This window comes from Chrysemys picta, chromosome 17 (genome assembly GCF_011386835.1).
Source record: "Chrysemys picta bellii isolate R12L10 chromosome 17, ASM1138683v2, whole genome shotgun sequence".
Taxonomy (NCBI): Eukaryota; Metazoa; Chordata; order Testudines; family Emydidae; genus Chrysemys; species Chrysemys picta.
Window position 1 is genome coordinate 16,318,168 of NC_088807.1, and position 23,402 is coordinate 16,341,569.

A 23,402-nucleotide genomic window follows, 5' to 3' on the forward strand; every position below is an offset into this window, starting at 1 on the left:
AACCCCCTCGGGGAGGGGGCCACACCATCGGATACAAATACCTGTCCCCATCCTCTCTCAATTCACTGGGTTTTGTAACCCATGCCCCTTGACAAGCAAATGCTACTTAGGTAATGGTGAATGACTCACTCAGTCCTTCTGTCATACAACAGTTCCACTGGCCTTGATTCACAGAATCAGAGTAACAAAACTTTATTCTTCCTGCCCCAATAACAGAGAAACTGGGGATCCCACACCAGCCAAAGTAACCACTTTGAGTTTTTGTTGTCCCAGGCTAGGCGAGTGGGTGTGCCTATGCAAACAAGATCAGCCCCTGGAGTTCTTTTCCACACTCGCCATAATTCACCACCAGATGTCAGGGTAGAGCTCATCCTGACTCTGCTTACATCCTCCCCCCAGCCGAAAATTTGTCGTCCCGACAAATCACACCCCCTATTATAACAACTCACTGGTTCCCTCCAAAGGGCCTCAGATAGCCCACTTTAGCTTCCACAAGCCTGTGTGCTAAACATATTGGTTCCTCACTAGTCACCCCAGGTGCATCATAAGTCAACCGTTTTACTGGTCTTATTACCCTGTCTCGTCTATTGAGAATCTCTGTTGCCGTGATGGGCGGGACAGCCTCTTGAACGACGGATGGAGAGGTTTCCTTTGAGGGTCCCTCGGCTACTGGCATAGGCCCCTGCATTTCTAGTTCTAACAGTGGAGGGTCCAAGGTGCCCAGGACATCCTCCACCTGTATGTCTCCACTGTCCAATAACCTGGGTGTGTCATCACATGGGGGTCCCACCAGTGGCTCAGGGGTGTCAGGAATGGGCCTAAATACTTCTGCCATGGGGTTTAGGGCGGAAGGGGAGGAGCTCTCTTTTGATTCAGCTGATCGAGACTGAAATCTTGTCTCCATCCCAGGATACCCCATGGTTGTGTCTTCCTCCTCAGACTCACTCTCGGATGTGCTGCATGGGGGTAGGTTAGCTGCAGGGGGCTGGCTGTCCACGTTGGAGGGCGGCTTTGGTCCAGCACCTTCGTTCTGCCCAGTTGCCCTGTTGTGGCCCATCTCATACGGGGTGCCTACCAATTCCCCCACAGGGAGCAAAAGGTTTCTGTGCACTGTCTTTGTCTGCCCTGGACCCTCTTCAGGTTTGATCTTGTAGACCGGCAGGTCTCCTAGCTTTTCCATCACCAAGTAAGGTATTGCCTTCCATCTGTCGGCTATCTTGTGTTTGCCAGCAATACCCAAATTTCGCAGCAGAACTCTGTCCCCCGGCTGGAGTTCTTGCAGACGTACCCTAGCATCATATCGATGTTTGTTGCGGTCGGCGTTCTTCCGAGCCGCAGATGTAGCTAAGTGATAAGCATCCCGCAGCTTTTCTCTCAGTCGGGATACATATTGCTGATGAGTTTCATAGCTATCTCCATCCTCTGATACACCAAAGCACAGGTCTATGGGTAATCTTGGTTCTCGTCCAAACATTAAGAGATATGGGGTGACTCCTGTAGCATCATTCTTTGTGGCATTGTAGGCGTGCACCAGATATGCAACATGTTGGCTCCAGGTTGCTTTCTGCTCTGGTCGCAAAGTCCCCAACATATCTAATAGGGTTCGGTTGAACCTCTCTGGCTGAGGATCACCTTGCGGGTGATAAGGCGTTGTTCTAGACTTCTTAATTCCCGCTATCCTCAGCACCTCCTTCAGAAGATGACTCTCAAAGTCCCGCCCCTGATCCGAGTGTATCCGGGCTGGAAATCCATAAACTGAGAAATATTTCTCCCACAGTACTCGAGCAACCGTGGTGGCCCTCTGATCATGCGTGGGATATGCCTGCGCATATCGTGTATAATGGTCAGTCACTACTAGAATGTTCCCAAAATTCCTCTTGTCTACTTCTAAAGACAAGAAATCGATGCATACCAGTTCCAAAGGTTTGGTGCTGGTGATGTTCTTGAGATATGCAGCCCTCGTGGGCAGAGTTTTCCTTTGAACACATCGAGCGCAAGTCTCACATTTCCTGCGAACATCTTCAGCCATCCGAGGCCAATAGAATCTACTACGAAGAAGTTCCAGGGTCCTCTCCATCCCTAAATGTCCAAAGTCATCATGCAGGGCCCTCATGGCCAGGGCTCTGTACTCTTTTGGCAGCACTAGCTGTGCTCGTTGCTTTTGTAAAGGGTCTGTGGTCACTCGATGTAGCACTCCCTGAATCAGTTTTAGTTTGGTCCATTCTCTCAATAGTAGTTTACCCTCCGGGTTAGGTGGGACAACAACAGCTGGGCTTCGCCCCTCCCTTTTGGCAAGTAGTGTATCACGAATGCCAATATCTTGCAGCTGGGCTTCCTGCCAGTCAGCCGCATTGAGCATGGGCAAAGGAGATTGGTCCAACGCAATATAGTTCACTGAAGCAGAAGGCACGCATTCAGGGGGCAGGCCCAAAGCTTCTGCAGCACATCCATGAAGACTCTCATGGGACTCTGGCTCCCGGCGACTCACACTGCAAATAGCCCTCACTCCATCTGTGGGTATCACAGCAACTCCTGGTGCCTGTGGACGCCTGGACAATGCATCTGCATCTACATTGCTTCTCCCTGATCGGTATCGAATGCTGAAGTCATAGCTAGCCAAAGCGGCCACCCATCTTTGCCCTGTAGCATCCAGCTTAGCACTTGTTAACACATAGGTCAGTGGGTTGTTGTCTGTCCACACCTGGAACTGAGCACCATATAAGTAGTCTCGAAATTTCTCAGTGATGGCCCATTTCAAGGCCAAGAACTCCAGCTTGTGGGTGGGATAGCGAGTTTCACTATCAGACAGTCCTCGGCTGGCAAAGGCTACAGGTTTACGTCTTCCTTCCACTTCCTGGTACAGTACTGCTCCCAGACCCTCCAAACTGGCATCAGTATGCAGGATAAATGGCTTGCTTGGGTCAGCAAAGACTAGGACTGGAGCATGAGTTAGGCAAGTAATGATTTCTCGAAAAGCCCTTTCACATCTCTCATCCCACCGTGGCCCAAATGGTTCGAAGGGGGCATAGTGTCTCTGCACAGGAGGCTTTGGGGACCTTCCCTTATTCTTGGTCTTAGATTTGTTCCTGCTGGACTGGTATCCCCTGGTAAGATCATTCAGAGGTTTTACAATCGTAGCATAGTTTTTCACAAATCTGCGATAGTAGCCACTAAACCCAAGAAAGGTCTTGAGTTCTCTGTAGTTACTTGGACATGGCCATGTAGTGAGGGCTTCTATTTTATCGGGATCAGTACTCACACCCTCTTGGGACACGATGTGACCCACATACTTCACTGAGGTCCTGCAGAACTGGCATTTGTCAATTGAAAGCTTCAAACCATAATCCTCTAACCTATCAAGCACTTTAAGAAGTCTTTCTTCATGCTCCTCCAAGGTTCTTCCAAACACTATCAGGTCATCCAAATAAACTAACACTTGCAGTAAATTCATGTCTCCCACAACTTTCTCCATAAGACGTTGAAATGTGGCAGGTGCTCCAGAGATCCCTTGGGGCATGCGTTCAAACTGATAAAACCCTAATGGGCAGATGAAGGCTGTCTTCTCCTTATCTGCTTCACCCAGAGGGATCTGGTAGTATCCACTCCGAAGATCCAACACAGAGAACCACTGGCTTCCCAGCAAACAGTCTAAGGCATCTTGGACTCGAGGCATTGTGTACTGGTCAACCACAGTACGGCGGTTTAGGGTGCGGTAGTCAATACACATCCGGATTTTCCCATTCTTTTTACGGACCACCACAATGGGTGAGGCATATGGGCTGCGGGACTCTGTAATGATGCCATTCGCAGCCAGCTCCTGAAGATGTTGTCGCACATCTTCCATCTCGGAGAGGGCAATCCTCCTAGATCTCTCCCTGAAAGGTCGAGAGTCATGTAGTCTGATGTTGTGCTCTACTCCTTTTGCACATCCCACATCCCACTCATGCAATGAGAACACCTTGGATCTTTCACAAAGTTTCCTCCTCAGGCGATCTTTCCACTCCTCGGACAACGGTGAATCTCCAAAGTCAAACTTTGCAGGGTCTATTGGCGGAACTTGAGTCTCAAACTGGGGTTTTACAATTGATTCAGGCTCAAAGAGATCCGCTATCTTTTGTCCTCACTTCACAACAACATCTCGACTTGTTTCATTAGCAATCAGTATAGTCACCTTTTCCTGGGCTTCAGCAGGTAGGGTTATGACTCCACTGGGGACCAGCACTCCTTCCGGGAGCTCTCCTTCAACCGGCTGCTCTACCATGGCTAATGCCCCTTTACTGCCTTTCAGCCGAGTACTCATGACAAGCACTTCTTGCTCCGTCCTTGCAGGCACTACTAACGGGGTTGTGCCCATGTACTTCAGCGCCCCAATCGGTAGCTCAGATGTCTCCTTTTTAGCACCCTCAATCTTCCTATAGGCTTCAGCACAAAGCGTATGGATCATCAGGGTATTCAGGTACTGGTCCCCAGCCCATCGTCTGCAGTAATCCGCGAGCACCTTGAAGAGACTGGAGTTGGTCCCTATCAGCACAGACACATCAGAGGTCCCTTTAGGGTCAGGGCATATTAATGCAGCTGTGTCCACCTCTTCTCTTACCCCAGCAACCTCCTCTGGGAATTCCAGGTGCACTATGACATACCCTTGGTAGGGGTATTCATCCATGCTGAGGCCACACAGACCAACGCCAGTCAGTGGCTGTATAGGCAGGTGCCTAAGCATTTGTTGGTAGAATGACTGAAATATAATAGTCACTTGAGATCCAGTGTCAAGCACGGCTTTACACTCCACCCCTTCAATCTTCACCATGACCTCTGCTCGAGGCTCTATCAGTCCTGCGGGGATCCCAGCTGGACAGTCTTTTCTGGGGGAATCTTCAAATCCTGCAGGCCTGGGTGGTCCCCGTCCCTGGACTCTCTGGCAGCTACCGGATCTCTCCCAACTGATCCTCAGCTTTCCATACACTAAGGAGGGGTTTTCTTCATTATGGCACTTGGCAGCACTGTGTCCATTCTGACCACATCGGTAGCAGAAGAATTGTCCTTTCCCTCTTCGCCCAGATGGGATGGTGGCTCTAAATGCTGACTTCTCCATCGCCACGGTCAGAGGCTCCTTATTCCCGGAAGATTTAGCTTGGTGAATGGTGCTTTGCAGTTCAGCTATCCATTCTGTCAGGACCTGCACTTGTTGGGCAAGTTCCTCTGTGGTGCTCACCATCAGTACACTGGCCATTTGCAGTGGTGTTGTGCCGGCTGGCTCCAATGTTTGGGCTTCCCAAAACTCGCTGGCAGCCTGCCTTTCTTCCTCTTCTCTGACCTCCTTTATCAGCTGGGAATAACTTGGGGGATGTTCCCGTCGTTCTCTTAGCCGGAGATGGAGTAGAATCGAGTTCTGATATTGAGCTCCTCTTACAATTTGAGCCAGTCTGGTCCGATCCATCTGTTCAGCAGTCACTGCACCCCTCATGACAGCTCTCTGAAGCAGTCTTTCCAGCCTCTGTATATAGGCTGAAATCTTCTCGCCAATTTGCTGTCGGGAATTAAGGAACTTACAGTAACTGTCTTCAGGGCCCTCTACACTCCCAAAGATATGATCAAGGGCCTCTAGGCAGTCCTTCACACTGACCCCAGGGTCAATGAGCTTCAGGGTGCGAATCACATCTAATGCTGGGCCACTAAGGCTCTCTATCAGACATCTTCGCTTTTCTGCATCAGGTACGGCCCACTCCTGCAGCATTTCAGTGGTATGCTCCAACCAGGGTTCGAACTCCTCTGCCCCAGCAAATAACCTTAACTCACGACAAGAGTTTGACCTAGCATGGGACAACACAACCTTTTCCAATATTTGCCCCAGTGCTTTTGTCCAATCATTGGCTGAGGCTGTGGCCCCTGAGCTAGAGGCTGCAGGGCCGGGGCCCAACAAACCCGACATATTAGCCATTATACAAACAGTAATTTCCTCAAAATATAACCACAATTGTTTCCCAATGCAGGGGAACACTCAACAGGTGCTTGCGAGGGGTACTGACCCAGGGGATCCCGGACGAGCCCCCAAAAATGTAACCCTTCTGCCCATCTAAGTTGGCAGCAACAAGGGCCGGGTTCTGTATCTAGGGGTTCCGTTTCAATAACGCAATGCAAAACCGGCTCGAGCCCCCACCCAGTGACCTGGGACAATTACATACCACCCCCTGGGCACCTCTAAGAGGCAATACTTCCCCTCTCGCAAGCACGGAGTCTGAGTGTAACAGAAAATGTTTAATAACATGAGGTAAACAACATCAGCATTAAATGGAAAACACACCACAACTAGAGTTTTTAGACCAAACCATGAGCGAAGACCCACCCCAGCAAATTGGGCCGTGTCCTCTCCCGTTGGCTCTTGAAACCAGCGACCCAAGAATCACCAAAGTCCCAAAAGTCCACCAATCCCAAAGTCTCTTGGGTCCAGCAACCCAAGAATCACAAAAGTCCCAAAAGTCCGACAACCCCCCAAAGTCTCTGTCCATGATCAGTGCAGCCCCAGAGTTCAAAGGGGGGGGGGTGAGCAGGGTGTTAAGGGGCACCTTACGTGATCCGAGGCCAACCGGCTGCTTCTCCGTGGGGTTCCACTGCAGCCTTCACCACGAACTGCTCCACTCCACCCGCAGTCCCACGAACTGCTCTGGCAGCTGCTCCGCTCCGCTCACCGACCTGTGAGCCGCGCTGCTCCGCTCCGCTCACCGACCTGTGAGCCGCGCTGCTCCGCTCCGCTCACCGACCTGTGAGCCGCTCCGCTCCGCTCACCGACCTGTGAGCCGCTCCGCTCCAGCCGTCCCTTGGGCCGCTCCCACAAGGCTCTGCTCTGCTCTGCTAGCTGCTCCTCCAGCCGCTCCGCTCACCCCCCCGCTAAGCTAAGCATATAGCCTCAGGCTCCCCCACTAGTTAACACAGCCTCAGTGATCTCAGCTCTTAAATAGCTTTAGCTCTTTTGTGATTTCAGCTCTTAGTGATTTCAGCTAGTAGTAGGGGAGCCCCAGTGCTGGTGCACTATTGGCCCAAAGTGAACTCAGCTCAGCAGTCTGTAACTAGACTCCTAAGGGAATCAAAGTTGGCTCTGACATTCAACAGTGGAGGGAAGAGGTAGTGCAATTGGTGTTTCAACCCCCTCAGGGAGGGTGCCACACCATTAGGTACAAATACCTGTCCCCATCCTCTCTCAATTCACTGGGTTTTGTAACCCATGCCCCTTGACAAGCAAATGCTACTTAGGTAATGGTGAATGACTCACTCAGTCCTTCTGTCATACAACAGTTCCACTGGCCTTGATTCACAGAATCAGAGTAACAAAACTTTATTCTTCCTGCCCCAATAACAGAGAAACTGGGGATCCCACACCAGCCAAAGTAACCACTTTGAGTTTTTGTTGTCCCAGGCTAGGCGAGTGGGTGTGCCTATGCAAACAAGATCAGCCCCTGGAGTTCTTTTCCACACTCGCCATAATTCACCACCAGATGTCAGGGTAGAGCTCATCCTGACTCTGCTTACATAAAGAGCTTTAAAAATGCTGAATCTTTCTTTTAACTGGTAACACACACACACACCACCCTTTTTTGGGGGGGGGTTCAGTTCTGGTTCAGTCGGTAGAACAAATGCATGGGTGAGATTCGGTTCTGGTTCATGTACGAAATCCCGGGTTAACTGGGTCTCCGGTTCCGCTATGGGTCCAGAGGGGCAAATGAGATCAGCATCAGCCTGACTGTCCCTGGGGGCTGCGGGGGCAGCGCAGGGAGGCTCGGTCGTTAGCTGCCCCCAGCAGAGGCTCTGGTCATTGCTCAGGCCGAGGAGTCGGTGTCCGTCTCTCTCTGAGCTCAGGATACTGGAGCCCTGGAGCTCGCAGGGCTTCCTGGGGCAGATGCTGCTGCCTCTGCTGGGATCTGGGGGCCTGGGCTGAGGAGCTGCTGCTGCCGAGTGGGGTCTGTGCTGGGACAGACCATCTGGATGATCCCAGACCAGCTGTGCCCAGCCAAGGGGGCACTTTCTCCTGGGTCTGGAACTATCCCCCGGGGGCAGCCCTGGGCTCTGCTGGTATCAGCTCCTGAGCCAGAGACTGCAGGTGATAGGAGAGATCTGGGGTAAGTGCTGGGGCCTGGCTGGAAAGTGACTCTGCAGAAATGGCTCTTGCTCCCCCCATCTCTGCCCCCGAGTGTCTGCGCGGCTCAGAGCTGCTGCCCCAGCGCCCCCAGGCTCACCACCGTTAGCAGTGGCTGTAGCTATTGGCGAGGAAACGCCCACGGAAATGCAGGACAGTGACCAGCTCTTCGTGCAGGAGGGAGAGGGGAGAGACTGGACGGGGCAGCTGGAGCAATCAGTGGGGAGGGAGGTTCTGGGCAGCCAGCCTTGCCCAGCTCCATTCCCTGCAGGCCCCTGGGGCAGTGACTTTCCTGGGAGAGGGGAGGGGCAGAGAGAGGAAAAGCCAGTTCCTGCCTCTGCCTGGTCCCTGTGCTGCTGAGGGAATGGGCTGTTCTGGGGACAGTGTCGGGGGATCCCCCAAAGCGGCTCCTTTGATTCTGCTCTTTTCTGGCGTTTGGCTCAGAGACTCTTTTCCTGGGATAGTGTAATAGCGTCTGGTGGGTTTAGTCCCGGGGGAGAGGTCGGGTCTGTGCTGTAATAACGTCACTGAGGCTTCTCCCAGCAGGGCAGAGTCTAGAGTGTCTGTCTACAGGGACAGAGCCTGGGGGAATCGGGGTGTGAAATGGACTAACACTCATTCAGAAACCTCCCGAACTTCCCTTCTCGCCCTGACAGGCTGCAGAATAATGACCCCATTTTGCTCCAGACCGTCCCATCCTCCTAGGGGCTGGGGCAGGGAAATGGCTGTGGTGGATCCAGCTCAGGTAGGGGATTTGGGGGAGCTGCTGGGGAGGGCTGTTGTAGCGGGGGAGGGTCAGGAAACACTCAGGCTGAGGTTTGGGGGGACAGGGACTGATAAACCTGCTGTGACATGCTCAGCCTCTGGCCTGGTTTATGAACAGACCCATTGGGAGCGTGTGAACATTCCCCCATTTCTGAAACTGGAAACACCCCCCTGGACAGGGCTGGGAAACCAGAGCAGAGCACTGGAGCCTGAACCCCCTAGGCAGAGACTGCAGTGAATACAAAGGGGCGGTGCTGGGATTCCTGTCCCTGGTCTCTGCCCAGAGCTCTGTCTCCCACATCACCCTGTGCCTAGTAGGTGGGTGGGAAATGAGAAGCCCCTGCCCTCCTCTGTCTGCTGGGAGGGACAAGGAGCGCTACAGGCTGAGCTAGCCAGGCTTGTTGAAAGCCTTTACACCTCCCCCACAAGGGCAAGGAGGCAGGCAGGCAAAAGAGAGGCCAAAAAAAAAAAGTCCCAGGTCCCCTTCCTCTTTTTCTCCACGGCCACTGCCTGCCAGCAAGAGTCCTTTTCCTTGACCCCGCTCCTGTGCCGTGGGCCCCTAAATCGCACCTAGACAGCCAGCTGCATCCCAATCCCCCATGCTGAAGCCTCCCTGCCAAAGTCCTGCACCTGGTGCCACATCTCGCTGGGAACTCAACTTCTTGTGCCCAGAGAGTCTCTGCCCTTCAGTAGATGACCCGAGAAACAGTGTCCATCCCCCTTTTCTAAAGAAGGCTTTGGCGAGGCTTTCCCCTGTGGCCTAAGGGTGAAGGCAGCTGACTTTAGATCAGGCAATTGAGGGGTCAAGTCCCTTCATGGTTGTGCTTGCTTAGTTTTCCCTTTGTGCCGAAATTCCTGCTTTCTTCAGGCCTGGAACCTCTTCTTGGCCGCTCAGGCCCAGGCTCTGGTTTCAGCTAGAGCCCCAGGACGGAATTAGGGCCTAGGGCATCACAAAGGCTAGAGCGTGAGCCTTAGTTGCTTCCAGGCCAGCCTTTGCCATTCCTGACTTGCCAAAGAAAATGGGCGGATGCCCAGGCTAGTGTGCAGAGCAGTTTCCCTCTTCCCAATGTGCGCCTGTCCCTCTGCTTGAGGGGGCTGCTAAATAGCACCTTTGGAGCCCGGCTGTTTCTCTGCTTCTCACCAGCTGGGGAACATCTCCCGCCCCACTGGGAAATGAGCAACCTTGGAGCGGGAATGGTAAGAGGCCCCAGCAGCGGGGCTGGCCCTGCTCTCCTACCGTCTTCTGATGTTGGCCACAGAGCATCAGCAGCTGCCCCCCATGCTGGTCTGCGGATGGCCTTTCAGTGGGTGTCTGGTGTGCCAGGGAACAGGCTGGCTGGTGTCTTTGTGGCTGTCTGCAGCTCACGCGCAGGCACGGTCCTCCCCTCCTCTTGCCCCACCCTCGGTTGCTCTGTGGCTTTTAAGCCTTCCCTTGGAGCTGTCAGCACCAGCCGCCTCTGCTCTAGGAGCCCGGAGGAGGAAAGTGTGCTGGGCTCCGGCCTGGGGCTCTTCCTCCCTCCTGCCTATCAACCCTGGGCCTGGGCCTCCTTCGTTACGCGCCATGTGGGCAAGAGTCAAAGCGCGGCAGCAAGTGCAAGGGCCAAGCTTGTGGGCATCTGGTGAAGCTGCGAGAATCGCAACCCTCAGGACTGCAGCATCTCTAGCCAGGGTGTCAAGTTCTAGGGCCCAGCCCATTGCGGCCATTCCATCAAACCAGCCAGAGCGAGGACCTGGCACCAGTGGGCGCTAGTCACCCGGCAGGAGGGGAAAGACTTGCTCTTGCACAACTCAATAGAAGGAAGCAGAGCTCCCAGGGCTTGGCCACAAGCCAACAGGGTACCCGGTGGTCCCATGGAGAGCTGAAGTGAGATGGTAGGAGTCAGACTCCTGCATGCTGACCATTACACCAGGGGAGGGTGGGGAGCAGCTGTGTCCGGTGCAGGGCATTTGGAGTCCAGGGGCTGCGGCAGGGACGGTGGTGCCTGGGCTGCTGCTGCCCCCAGCCAGGTCTGTACTGGGGAGAGAGCTGCATTAATTAATATGGAAATATACCTATCTCACAGAGCTGGAAGGGACCTTGAAAGGTCATCGAGTCCTGTCCCCTGCCTTCACAGCAGGACCAAGTACCGTTCCTGACAGATTTTTGCCCCAGATCCCTAAATGGCCCCTTCAAGGATTGAACTCATAACCCTGTGTTATGCAGGGGGTCAGACTAGATTATCAGGGCTGGCCTTAGAGCCTTTGAAACTATGAATTTATGAACCTAAAGATGGCTGTAACTGCTAGTGTGAAGGTTGCTGCTCCTGTCCAAGAGGAGATGCTTTATCTGAGGTTTCCTTGGGGAGAGGCACCAGGATCCCTGTTCCCTCTTTCTCATAACCTTCCTTGGACAGAGCACATCACAGGTTCTCCCCTTTTGGTCTCTATCAGGAAACCTTCATCCACCAGATCTGTAATTCCTCCCATCCTCACACAGTCGCTGGCTACATTTCCTAGCCTGACTCTCACCCCATGGATCTCACGCCTCCTCTGCCATTGGGCAGACATGGAAACAGCAAAGGTCAATTTCTATTTTCTTTGGTCATTGCCTGAGTCTAGTTGCAAAACTGCTTCATTATTAACCCCACTCCTTTGTGCACAGAATGTTGGGACTCTGGGAACAGATGGGGCCAAGCTGAAAACCAATAAACCTCTGTTCCCAGAGAACCCAGGAAAAGGAACAAAAGATTGTCATCGAGAAGGTTTGAGGGTCTGGAAGGATGGATTTGCAGTTGCAAATATGTTGACTTATTCTCAACTATTTCAATATCTGGAATTTATTAGCATGGGGAAAACAATCAGTAAACTTTAAATGAAGAATTTCCCATACTATTTATAACATCAAGTCAGAAGTTGGGCCACCAACACAATAACAAAGAAATCACACCGAGACCCATGACCAATGTAGGCTACAGTTTATTTAAACCCCTTTCCTGGAAAGGAATTGTAGGGGGGAATTTACACATCTATTGTATATAGCCCAATGGGGGTATAGTAGACTTTGTAGAGAGTTTTGAAGTCTATCTCCATGAGATTATTTCTGAGAGAACTGCCAAGATGACAGCCAGGGGATGGGAGTGGAGCTGTATCACTTTCAATAGCTTAAGATTTCTTTCTTCTGCATTATTTGATCTCATTTGTGTGTGTTTCAATCATGTAAACAGATAGATATTGTCTCAATACACATACATTAGCCAATCATTACGTGAGACAAAAGGTTTAGATTCACAACTTGAAGGCAATGAGTGAATTAGAACATAACATAACATAAGAACGGCCGTACCGGGTCAGACCAAAGGTCCATCTAGTCCAGTATCCTGTCTACCGACAGTGGCCAATGCCAGGTGCCCCAGAGGGAGTGAACCTAACAGGCAATGATCAAGTGATCTCTCTCCTGCCATCCATCTCCACCCTCTGACAAACAGGGGCGAGGGACACCATTCCTTACCCATCCTGGCTAATAGCCATTAATGGACTTAACCACCATGAATTGATCCAGTTCTCTTTTAAACGCTGTTATAGTCCTAGCCTTCACAACCTCCTCAAGTAAGGAGTTCCACAAGTTGACTGTGCGCTGTGTGAAGAAGAATTTCCTTTTATTTGTTTTAAACCTGCTGCCTATTAATTTCATTTGGTGACCCCTAGTTCTTGTATTATGGGAATAAGTAAATAACTTTTCCTTATCCACTTTCTCCACATCACTCATGATTTTATATACCTCTATCATATCCCCGCTTAGTCTCCTCTTTTCCAAGCTGAAGAGTCGTTAATCTCTCCTCATATGGGACCCGTTCCAAACCCCTAATCATTTTAGTTTCCCTTCTCTGAACTTTTTCCAGTGCCAGTATATCTTTTTTGAGATGAGGAGACCACATCTGTATGCACTATTCGAGATGTGGGCGTACCATCGATTTATGTAAGGGCAATAATATATTCTCCATCTTATTTTCTATCCCCTTTTTAATGATTCCTAACATCCTGTTTGCTTTTTTGACCGCTTCTGCACACTGCGTGGACATCTTCAAAGAACGATCCACAATGACTCCAAGATCTTTTTCCTGACTTGTAGCTAAATTAGCCCCCATCATATTGTATGTATAGTTGGGGTTATTTTTTCCAATGTGCATTACTTTAGGGGCAACTCCAAGGGAAATACTATTTATGGTGATATCAATCTAAATTTTACATGAGTTTTGTTATCTTCCCTTTAGGTTCTATCCATGGAAATTCACCCATACTCGTCTGCTGAAAGATAAAATAATGGAAATCTGCCTCCAGAGAACGTGGAAGGCTGACGCAGACGGGGAACTGAAAGATGCCCACATTCAAATCAAAACGGGATGTTGAGAACTGACTGTTGCAACGCTGGCCCCCACCAGTCCCTAGGACAGGGGTGGCCAACCTGAGCCTGAGAAGGAGCCAGAATTTACCAATGAACATTGCCAAAGAGCCACAGGAATATGTCAGCAGCCCCCCATCCACTACCCCCCTCCAGCCCCAAGCACCTCCCGCCCACCGCCAGCCCCGCCAATCAGCGCCTGGGAATCTGGGAATTACCTTCTGTAAAAACTCATCTTCTTTCGAAAACGTGTGGAAATAGCTGATTCAAGAAGTTGTTGACAGATGGATAGTACGCGTCTATCAGCAGCTCCTTCGGTCACCAACCGCTGTCAACCAAGCCAGTTGGCAGACTGAAGGCAGGGCAAGAATGCTGAAGCAGAACATTCTTTGCTGTTGGGATACGTGACATCACAATAAACTGATACAGAAACACACCTGGACACCCACCCAGAGAGACACGAACCCACAGAAGCTAGTAACATTTACAACATTGAGAGATGCACCCAAAATCTCTAGGAATTTTGATTTGGGGGAGGGGATCATAGGTGCTGACTGCATGGGTGCTCCAGGGCTGGAGCACCCACGGGGAAAAATTAGCGGATGCTTAGCACCCACTGGCAGCCAAGCTCTACCCTCCCCCCAGCCCATCTCCCGCTAACCAACTCCACCCCCTGCCTCCCAGGGCCTTCTGCCTGCCACAACAAACAGCTGTTTGGCTGCATTCAGGACGCTCCCAGTGGGTGGGGGAGGAGCAAAGCCGTAACTCACCCAGAGACGTGATTTTATGAAAAGGTTCGGAGGCCCAGAAACACGTTGAAAATGTTGGAAGGCCCTGTGGGAAGGAGCAGAGCGTTGGGCCTGTGGGGTCGATACGATGACTCAGGGGAAGCTCTTTGGGGCAGGGAGAGCTTTGTGTGGCTGGGCAGTGCCTAGCAGAATGGGGCCCCGGGCTCAGACTGACGCTGTGCAGCCAGTGGCAGTACAAACAAATAACAATGGTGGGGAACAAAGCGACACATCTAATTGTTGGGATTTTACACAAAGACCTTTCAGAAGAGCCCCAGGCAGTGTCTGAGCTGGCTCGGATGAGGCAGCAAGGGGCAGCGCAGCCTGAGCCAGTGAAACTGCCAATCCCCCCGGGAGCAGTGGAAGCAGGCCCAAGCCGTAGCAAAGAGCGGTTCCTGCCGGGAGACGGGAAGCAGGCAGATGGCAGCTCTGTGGGACAGAGAGTGTCTGTTTGTTCTGTATGTGGACAGCACCTGGCACAATGGGGCTGGTCCCTGAGTGGGGCCTGTACACAATGCTAATAAAAGAAGGGTATTTGTTGGATTACTGGCGAGCTCTGAATCCCCTGAGTGCACAGGTGGCAGGTGACGGGGCAAGCCCTGGACAGACGGGATCTGCCCAACCAGGGCAACATGTGCAGGACGGGGAAGGGGAAAGGCCATTGGGAGTGTTTCCGCAGAAGCAAAGAAATCGGGAAACCAGTCCAACCATGGTGGAGTGAGGCTGTTCCCTGGGCTAGATCTCCACAGACAGCAGTCATGGGCAGGCTGGGTGGGATGGCCTGGATTCACTTTGGATTGGCTCCAGTGTAAATGAGACGAGAATTGTCCCAGAAGGGCCCAGGTACAAGAGTGACAGACACTGTAGGTGGAGCCTGTGAATAAAAAAAATTAGGTGCATTATAAAACAGTAAAATAATCCCCCTGCTCCCCTTCTCCTGATGGGTGACCCCAAGTCTGACCTTGTACCTGTCCATGGGGCATCATCACTGAATGGGGGAACTGTTAACGAGGCACAACAGGGATGGGCTGTAGCCCCCTCACTATTCAACTTTGTAATTAACCATCTGGAAGTACATATAAAATCACTGCTGATAAAGTCTGTGTCTAGCACAGCTTGGAGGAGTGGTAAATAATGTTAATGATGGGGAGTTGTACAAAGCAGCCTGGATGGTTTGGTAAACTGGGATTAGTAAAACAAATGCAGTTTAATACAGCCAAAAGCCAGGCCCTATAGTTGGGAACGGAGGCTGGTGGCCACACCTAGAGCCTAGGGAACCGTAGCCTGGAAAGCAGGGACTATGAAAAGGATTTAGGGTCATAGAGGACAAACAGCTGAACCTGAACTTCTGTGAGCTGCTTAAGCCTGCAGCTTTGGGCAAGTAATTCAGACCCTGGGTCTGTGTTGGAGCAGACGGGCGTGTCTGGCTCAACAAGACAGGGTTCTGGGATCCTGAGCTGCCAGGGCAGGAAAGCAGGGGCAGAAGTAGTCTTGGCACATCGGTTGGCAGCTCCCAAGGGGCTTTCTATGATCCAACCCGTCACAAGGGACAAAACACTCCAGTCCCTCCCGGTGGGAGGAGCCAGGTTTGCTCTTCAAATTCTGTCCTTGGTAAATGTCCAGGTCTGGGAATGTCCCACAACAGCATTTCTAATGGGAATCTGGCTGCAGAACAATTAAACTGCTGACAGCTCCTATGCAGGAGGGGTGGGAATTCAGTCATAGAACCATTGAATATCAGGGTTGGAAGGGACCTCAAGAGGTCATCTACTCCAACCCCCTGCTCAAAGCAGGACCAATTCCCAACTAAATCATCCCAGCCAGGCTTTGCCAAGCCAGGCCTTAAAAACCTCCAAGGAAGGAGACTTCACCACCAGTCTCTGTGTTCTGTCAGTGCAGCTAGAGCAATAGGAAAACCTCACAAGTCACTGTAGCAACTGTCTACTCCAAAGTACTACAAGAGCATTTTAAGTGTAGACAGCCTGAGAGTAAGACCAGATCTACCTCCAGTTGGCACTAGGGATGCACCAGCACTGAGACTATAGCAATGACAAGAGTTCAATGCTTCCAGAGTTGGCAGGATTCAAACCTACGTGGGAAAGCCCCAAGGGATTTCTAGTCCAGCACCTTAACCCCTCAGCCACAACTATCTGACGGCCACTAGCTTCCCTACACTATGATTCTCTTCTCAGTGAATTATCACTTCACATTGTTTGCTCAGACCAGCCTCCCTGGCCCACTCACTGCTGTGCGGGGCTGTAAGTGTGTCCATTGCTGGACAGCAGGAATTCCTGCCCATTTCCCTTCCGGCTGGAGCAGGATTGGAGTGTGTTTGTGTTAATGACATTGCTGTAGATTGTTGTTCGTTCCCCATCTTGACAATTCAGACAGTCCCTTTCCCATTCAGATCTCCAGCATCTTGTTGCAATAGCAGGGGTCCACTTTTCTCTGGGGCACTGACACGTTTCAGGGGTTGGTGAGTGAACTCAGCCTTGCATTCCGTCCTTGATGGGGCGGGGCAAGGGTGGTCAGTTTTGTTGGGTCAGAAAGTTGGCAACCCTAGATCCAGGTGTTGGTGTCACTAGGCATAGCTACCAGGTAACTCGGGAGAGTGGAAGGCCAAAAGTGCCGATGAAGCTCTTCTGCTCTGGGCCTACCTGAACTACAGTGACTCCATCTTGTGAACTCTCACCTACTTCTGTGCTAACTGCTTACATGCTGAAGCAGAAATGTAAGGGTCAGCTTTTCTCTAGCATACAGCTGCTGTTTTGCTCAGACTGCTGTAAACAGGCCTTGCAAGGCCAAACGATAAGCAGACGAATGGGAACTTTTCTAATTGTAACTGCTACAGAAGGGAGGGGTAAGAAGGAGTAACAGAACAAAGGCTTACACAGAAACAGCTTGGAATATAAAAGGGAAAATTTTATTTGTATGTGCTGCACTTGATTTGAGACATGCTGGTCTTCTAGTGCCATTTCAGAGCTCTGAAATAAACTTGGCTTGCTTTCTCCCCTCGGTGTCTTTATTGGTGCCAAGCACACCAGGCAACGAACCCCTGTTTGCCATCACGGGGCCCAGTTGTGGGCAGGCAACACAGGGGAAACAAAAAGAACAGGAGTACTTGTGGCACCTTAGAGACTAACAAACACCCAACGAGGCTGGCCAAGGGCAGGACATCAGCTTGGAGGGGAGGGGTGGAGGTGGCAGTGACATCACAAAGGCCTCTTGCAGGAACTCGGCCTATTGGGCAAAGGTGGTGGGGAGGGGGTGACCTCACAGAGAGACCCTGACATCAGCCGGGCAGGACAGAGGTGCAGGGCCAGGCCAGTCTCTGAGACCCCCCCGGCTTTGCTGCCGCAAGTCTCCTTCGCGAGGTCTCTCCTTGAGGACTGAAAGAGAATTAGGATTCACGGATGTGAGCATGAGGAGGAACCTCTGTGGAGTTTTCTCCTTTCCTACTATTGATTGTGCCAAAAACAGCCTTCCCTTTTACAAGGTAAGAGGCCCAGAGAGGTTTGGAACCTGTTCAGTCTAATCCCCCTGGTGCAGGCAGCATTCTAGGCCCAGAAAACACTGGCTTAAGGTGGCCAAATTTGATTTCCTGCCTAGGACTTTGACGCTTGGAATCCCTGGGGACATTGGGGTTTATCCTTTTTGGTTTCCCTTTTCCTCTTTCCTCCCTCCTTTCTCCTCTTCTCTTGCTTCTTTTTCCCCTTTCCCCAGCTTCCGTCCCACTACCAAGGAGGGGTGTGTGTGGAGTGTGGATGGGGTGGGGGGTGCTCTCATTGCGGGAGGTCCTCACAAAGAGGTGGGGCTGGATTTGAGAGTGATCCCCTCTGATGGTGACCTGGGTTGTCCTTTGGGACATCTGGTGAGACCTCTCAGCCTCCCGCCCCTCAGAGTCTCAGTACTGATTGGCCGAGCAGGCGGCTATCAACAGCGAGGAGACTCAAGTCCTTTTGGTCTCTTTTCAGATCAAGCAAATAAGTCACAACCAATCCAATGTATGGGATTAATCTTGCTGCTTCTCTCCATTAATTGTCTCTTAGCAGGTTAGGATTTCCTCTAGTTGTCGAGGTCTTCTAAAATACTGGCTGAATAATTAGTATGAACCACCGTTGGTCTGTAGCTCACTTGAGAGCACTTTATTCTGATCAGTCACTGTATGAAATTCAAGATGTCACAGATAGTTGAAAGTCAGGAGCAGTGTTTCCTCACATTTTTTATGTCCGTGTGCGGAATGAATTTTGTGATGTACACCAATATGTGCAATTTTGTTATGTGACACATCACCTGTATATTGCTGCACATCACAAAATTCATTCTGCACATGGATGGTGTGTGGCAGGGGTGAGGCTGAAGGGTTCGGAGTGTGGGAGGGGGCTGAAGTGGGGCAGACGTTTGGGGTGTGGGCTCTGGGGTGGGGCTGGGAATGAGGGGCTCACGGCTAGGGGAGAGGGTTGGGGTGCAGGGGGCTAAGGGTTCCGGCTGGAGGTGTGGGCTCTGGGGTGGGGCTGGGAACGAGGGTCTCAGGTCTAGGGCAGAGGGTTGTGGTGCAGGGGGGTGAGGGCTCCGGCTGGGGGTGTGGTCTCTGGGGTGGGGCTGGGAATGAGGGGCTCAGGGCTAGGGTAGAGGGCTGGGCTGCAGGGGGGTGAGGGGTCCAGCTGGGGGTGTGGTCTCTGGGATGGGGCTGGGAATGAGGGGTTTGGGAAGAGGGTTGCCCCAGGGAGAGAGGACTCACCCCAGCCCTCTCTCACCACAGCAGCTCAGGGCCAGGTAAGAGAGCACCTGTCTCCTGGCCACAGCAGCTCTGGTGGGGCTGGGTTGGGGCTGGGGCTGAGGGAGGGGACAGATGTATTTTTCCTAAGTCAAAATAGGGAAGGGAAGGAGTTATGCTTCAGTTTTTACCTTATAAACTTTGGTTCTGTCTAATATATAAGACGCTATGGGAATAAGACACCATGTCATGTGGTGACATCACAAGAGAAGAGGCTGTGAGAAACTGCAGCAACTGAGAGGGCAGGGGATTTAGAGTCAGATTGCTTCAAATGCTGCATCCGTCGGGTGGCATTTAACAGCAACGCTTAGCTAACAGAATGGAGAAAGGAATTCTCTGCTAAAGATTCAACCTGCCCTTTGGCCAACTCCACCCCTTCCCTGAACAGAGTGTGCTCAGAACAACACTCCCCCCCCCCCACACACACAAGCCCACAGCTGGTTGCCCAGCACAAAGCAAGGGAGGGGGTTGTTTGGCTTATTTTATTTTTACTTCGTAAAACGTTTTTTCAAAAGCATTTTCTGCCCCTGTTTCCTATGGTAAGGAAGCAAATGGTTGTGGGGAAAGGAACCTGAGAGTGGTGGAGCCAGGGCAGTGGGGGAAGTTGCCGGAGGCTGAAGAGGGCAACGGGGGGCTGAAGGTGACCAGGTGCGGTGCTGGAAAGGGAACAGTTTGGGGAGGCTGAACGGGGCGATGGGGGGCAGTTGGAGGAGGCTGAAGGGGGAGATGGGGGAAGGGGACATTTGGGGGGAGGCTGAAGGGGGCAATGGGTTGAAGGGAGGGCTGGGGCAGAGTGGCAGTTGTGGGGGCTTCTCATCCCCATGGGAGGGGAGGAGGAAGAGGAGCTGCCCTTGTATCAGAAGCTGTTTCCTATTAGAACTTGCAACTTCACTATTCCTGAGCAGGGGTCCTGTGATCAAAGGGGAACTAGATGGGTTCATGGAGGACAGGTCCATCAATGGCTGTTAGCCGGGATGGGCAGGGATGTGTCCCCTAGCCTCTGTCTGTCAGAAGCTGGGAATTGGGCAACAGGGGATGGGTCACTGATGATTCCTGTCTGTTCATTCCCTCTGGGGCACCTGGCACTGGCCACTGTTGGCAGACAGGACACTGGGCTAGATGGACCTTTGGTCTGACCCAGTCTGGCCGTCCTTATCTTGTAATGTACTTCTCACATGCTCAGTAACATCTGCAAGTTGCTGCCCTCACGCGCCATCAGAATCTGCTCCCTGCAATCAAAGGCAGGGAATATCCCCCTGAAGGGGAGAAATCGGAGGGGAGGGATGGGCAGAGAGACAAATCTGGGACAAGCTCAGGGGTTCAGCCTGGGGTGGGGGGCGGCCTGCCCTGCCAGGTAGGTGCAGAAGGGAAAACCCCCAGATAGAGGGAGGCAGAGGGGATAAATTTACGACAGGTGGGGGGAGCCATCAGCAGCAGTTCCAAACTAGAAGGACTGAGTTGCCGAAGGAGACTTGATTCAGGGAAATAGTTTACACCCTCCCGCCCACCCCCCGTGGGGCTCTGCTGGCATCAGCTCCTGAGCCAGAGACTGCAGGTGATACGAGAGATCTGGGGTAAGTGCTGGGGCCTGGCTGGACAGTGACCAGCTCTTCGTGCAGGAGGGAGAGGGGAGAGACTGGACGGGGCAGCTGGAGCAATCAGTGAGGGAGGTAGGTTCTGGGCACCCAGCCTTGCCCAGGCTCCATTCCCTGCAGCCCCCCGGGGCAAGTGACTTTCCTGGGAGAGGGGAGGGGCAGAGAGAGGAAAAGCCAGTTCCTGCCTCTGCCTGGTTCCTGCGCTGCTGAGGGAATGGGCTCTTCTGGGGACAGTGTTGGGGGATCCCCCAAAGAGTCTCCTTTGATTCTGCTCTTTTCTGGCGTTTGGCTCAGAGACTCTTTTCCTGGGAGAGTGTAATAGCGTCTGGTGGGTTTAGTCCCGGGGGAGAGGTCGGGTCTGTGCTGTAATAGCGTCACTGAGGCTTCTCCAGCATGGCAGAGTCTAGAGTGTCTGTCTGCAAGGACAGAGGCCTGGGGGAATCAGGGTGTGAAATGGACTAACACTCATTCAGAAACCTCCCAAACTTCCCCTTCTCACCCTGACAGGCTGCAGAATAACGACCCCATTTTGCGCTCTTCTCTGCACTGGTTAGGCCTCAACTGGAGTATTGTGTCCAGTTCTGGGCACCACATTTCAAGGAAGATGTGGAGAAATTGGAGAGGGTCCAGAGAAGAGCAACAAGAATGATTAAAGGTCTTGAGAACATGACCTATGAAGGAAGGCTGAAAGAATTGGGTTTGTTTAGTTTGGAAAAGAGAAGACTGAGAGGGGACATGATACCAGTTTTCAGGTATCTAAAAGGGTGTCATAAGGAGGAGGGAGAAAACTTGTTCAGTAAACACTGGAATGAACTGCCTAGGGAGGTTGTGGAATCTCCATCTCTGGAGATATTAAGAGTAGGCTAGATAAATATCTATCCGGATGTCTAGACAGTATTTGGTCCTGCCATGAGGGCAGGGGACTGGACTCAGTGACCCTCTTGAGGTCCCTTCCAGTCCTAGAATCTATGAATCTATGAAGGAGGCAACAACCTTTCATGTGTGATCTAAGGAGAGGAAAAGAATCCGGGAATTACCTTTTGTAAAATCTCATCTTCTTCCGAAAACCTGTGGAAATAGCTGATTCAAGAAGTTGTTGACAGATGGATAGTACGCGTCTATCAGCTCCTGGGTTCACTATCCGCTGTCAACCAAGCAAGTTGGCAGACTGAAGGCAGGGCAAGAATGCTGAACCAGAACGGTCTTTGCTCTTGTCACACATGACATCACAATAAACTTATGCATACACACACACACACACACACTGACATACAGACAGAGGCTGGTACCATTAGCAACAGGAATTTTGATTTCTGGGAGGGGCTGCACAAAGGACTGATACTTTGCATGTACAGAATATATCACATTGTACCTGGGAGTCACAAAGTACTTTACAAACTTGAATTCAAGGAGCCTGACAGCAGCCCTGAGCAGGACCAGGTGATGGTGGGGCTGTACTGAGGGGTCTGCGAGCTGCAACGGGGACGTGCTGGACTGTGTTTCTCTCTGGTGGAGCTGATAAGAGGGTCTGGGGGGCCAGTACATTGGAGGAGGGGCTGTCACCCCAGTGGCTGAAGCCGGAGCACTGACCCCCTCACCCCTCTTGTGGCTGAAGTCCAGACCCCAACATCCCTCCCTGCCCTCCTGTGGATGAGTCACAGAGCCCAGACCCTCCCACTCCCCTCCACCTCTCCAGTGGCTGAAGCTTGGAGACCTGATCCCACCCAATGGCAGCCGAAGACCCAGGTCTCTTCCCTTCATCTCTCTTGGTGGCTTGAGCTTGGACCACAAGCCTGGTGTCCTCCCTCCCCGCCTCCCCGCTGGGTGCAATAGCCCGGATCCTTGAGTCTCTACCCAGTTGTGGGAGACCAGAGCCCCAAACCCAGAGCTCCCCATCCATCGATCAAGCCTGGAACCCTGAGCCCATCCCACCCCCGGGAGTTGTTTCGGGAGATGGTACACGCCTATGTAGGGCCCTATGAAATCTCTTTATTATTGGGGGATTTTCCAATTTAGTATTTGTCCTTTCCATTTCTTAAAAATTAATTCCGTCTTCATGGTTTTTTGTGTTAATCACAATTGGTTGATACACTGACCACAGTTATGTGGCTTTACTATAAATGCACACAAATGTTCAGAAATGGCTTGCAAGGGGAGAAACTGATTTTACTAAAAGAATCCTACAATTTAAACAAAACTTCCTGCAGATGCCCAGTGTACGGTAAAAGTGACATATTTAACTCACCTTTTAAAATAGCCGTCAGTGACACGACCAACTGACATTGCTGAACAGTGACACTACAGTCCACAGCAGTGTCTGTGTGCATGGGGGAGGGGAGGTTGTGGGGGGAGTGGAGGGGAGTGTGTGGGTGGGGGGAAGTTTGTGGGGGCAGTGGAGGGGAGTGTGTGGATGGTGGTGGGGGGAAGTTTGTGGGGGCAGTGGAGGGGAGTGTGGGGGCAGGGGAAGTTTGTGGGGGAAGTGGAGGTGAGTGTGTGGGTGGGGGGAAGTTTGTGGGGGCAGTGGAGGGGAGTGTGGGGGTGGGGGGAAGTTTTGTGGGGGCAGTGGAGGGGAGTGTGTGGATGGGGGTGGGGGGAAGTTTGTGGGGGGCAGTGAGGTGAGTGTGGGGGTGGGGGTGTCTGTGGGTGGACGTTTGTGGGGGCAGTGGAGGGGAGTGTGTGGGTGGGGGTGGGTGGAAGTTTGTGGGGGCAGTGGAGGTGAGTGTGTGGGTGGGTGGAAGTTTGTGGGGGCAGTGGAGGGGAGTGTGGGGGCGGGGGGAAGTTTGTGGGGACAGTGGAGGGGAGTGTGGGGGCGGGGGGAAGTTTGTGGGGGCAGTGGAGGGGAGTGTAGGGGCAGGGGAAAGTTTGTGGGGGCAGTGGAGGGGAGTGTGGGGGTGGGGGGGAAGTTTGTGGGGGCAGTGGAGGGGAGTGTGGGGGTGGGGGTGGGGGGAAGTTTGTGGGGGAAGTGGAGGGG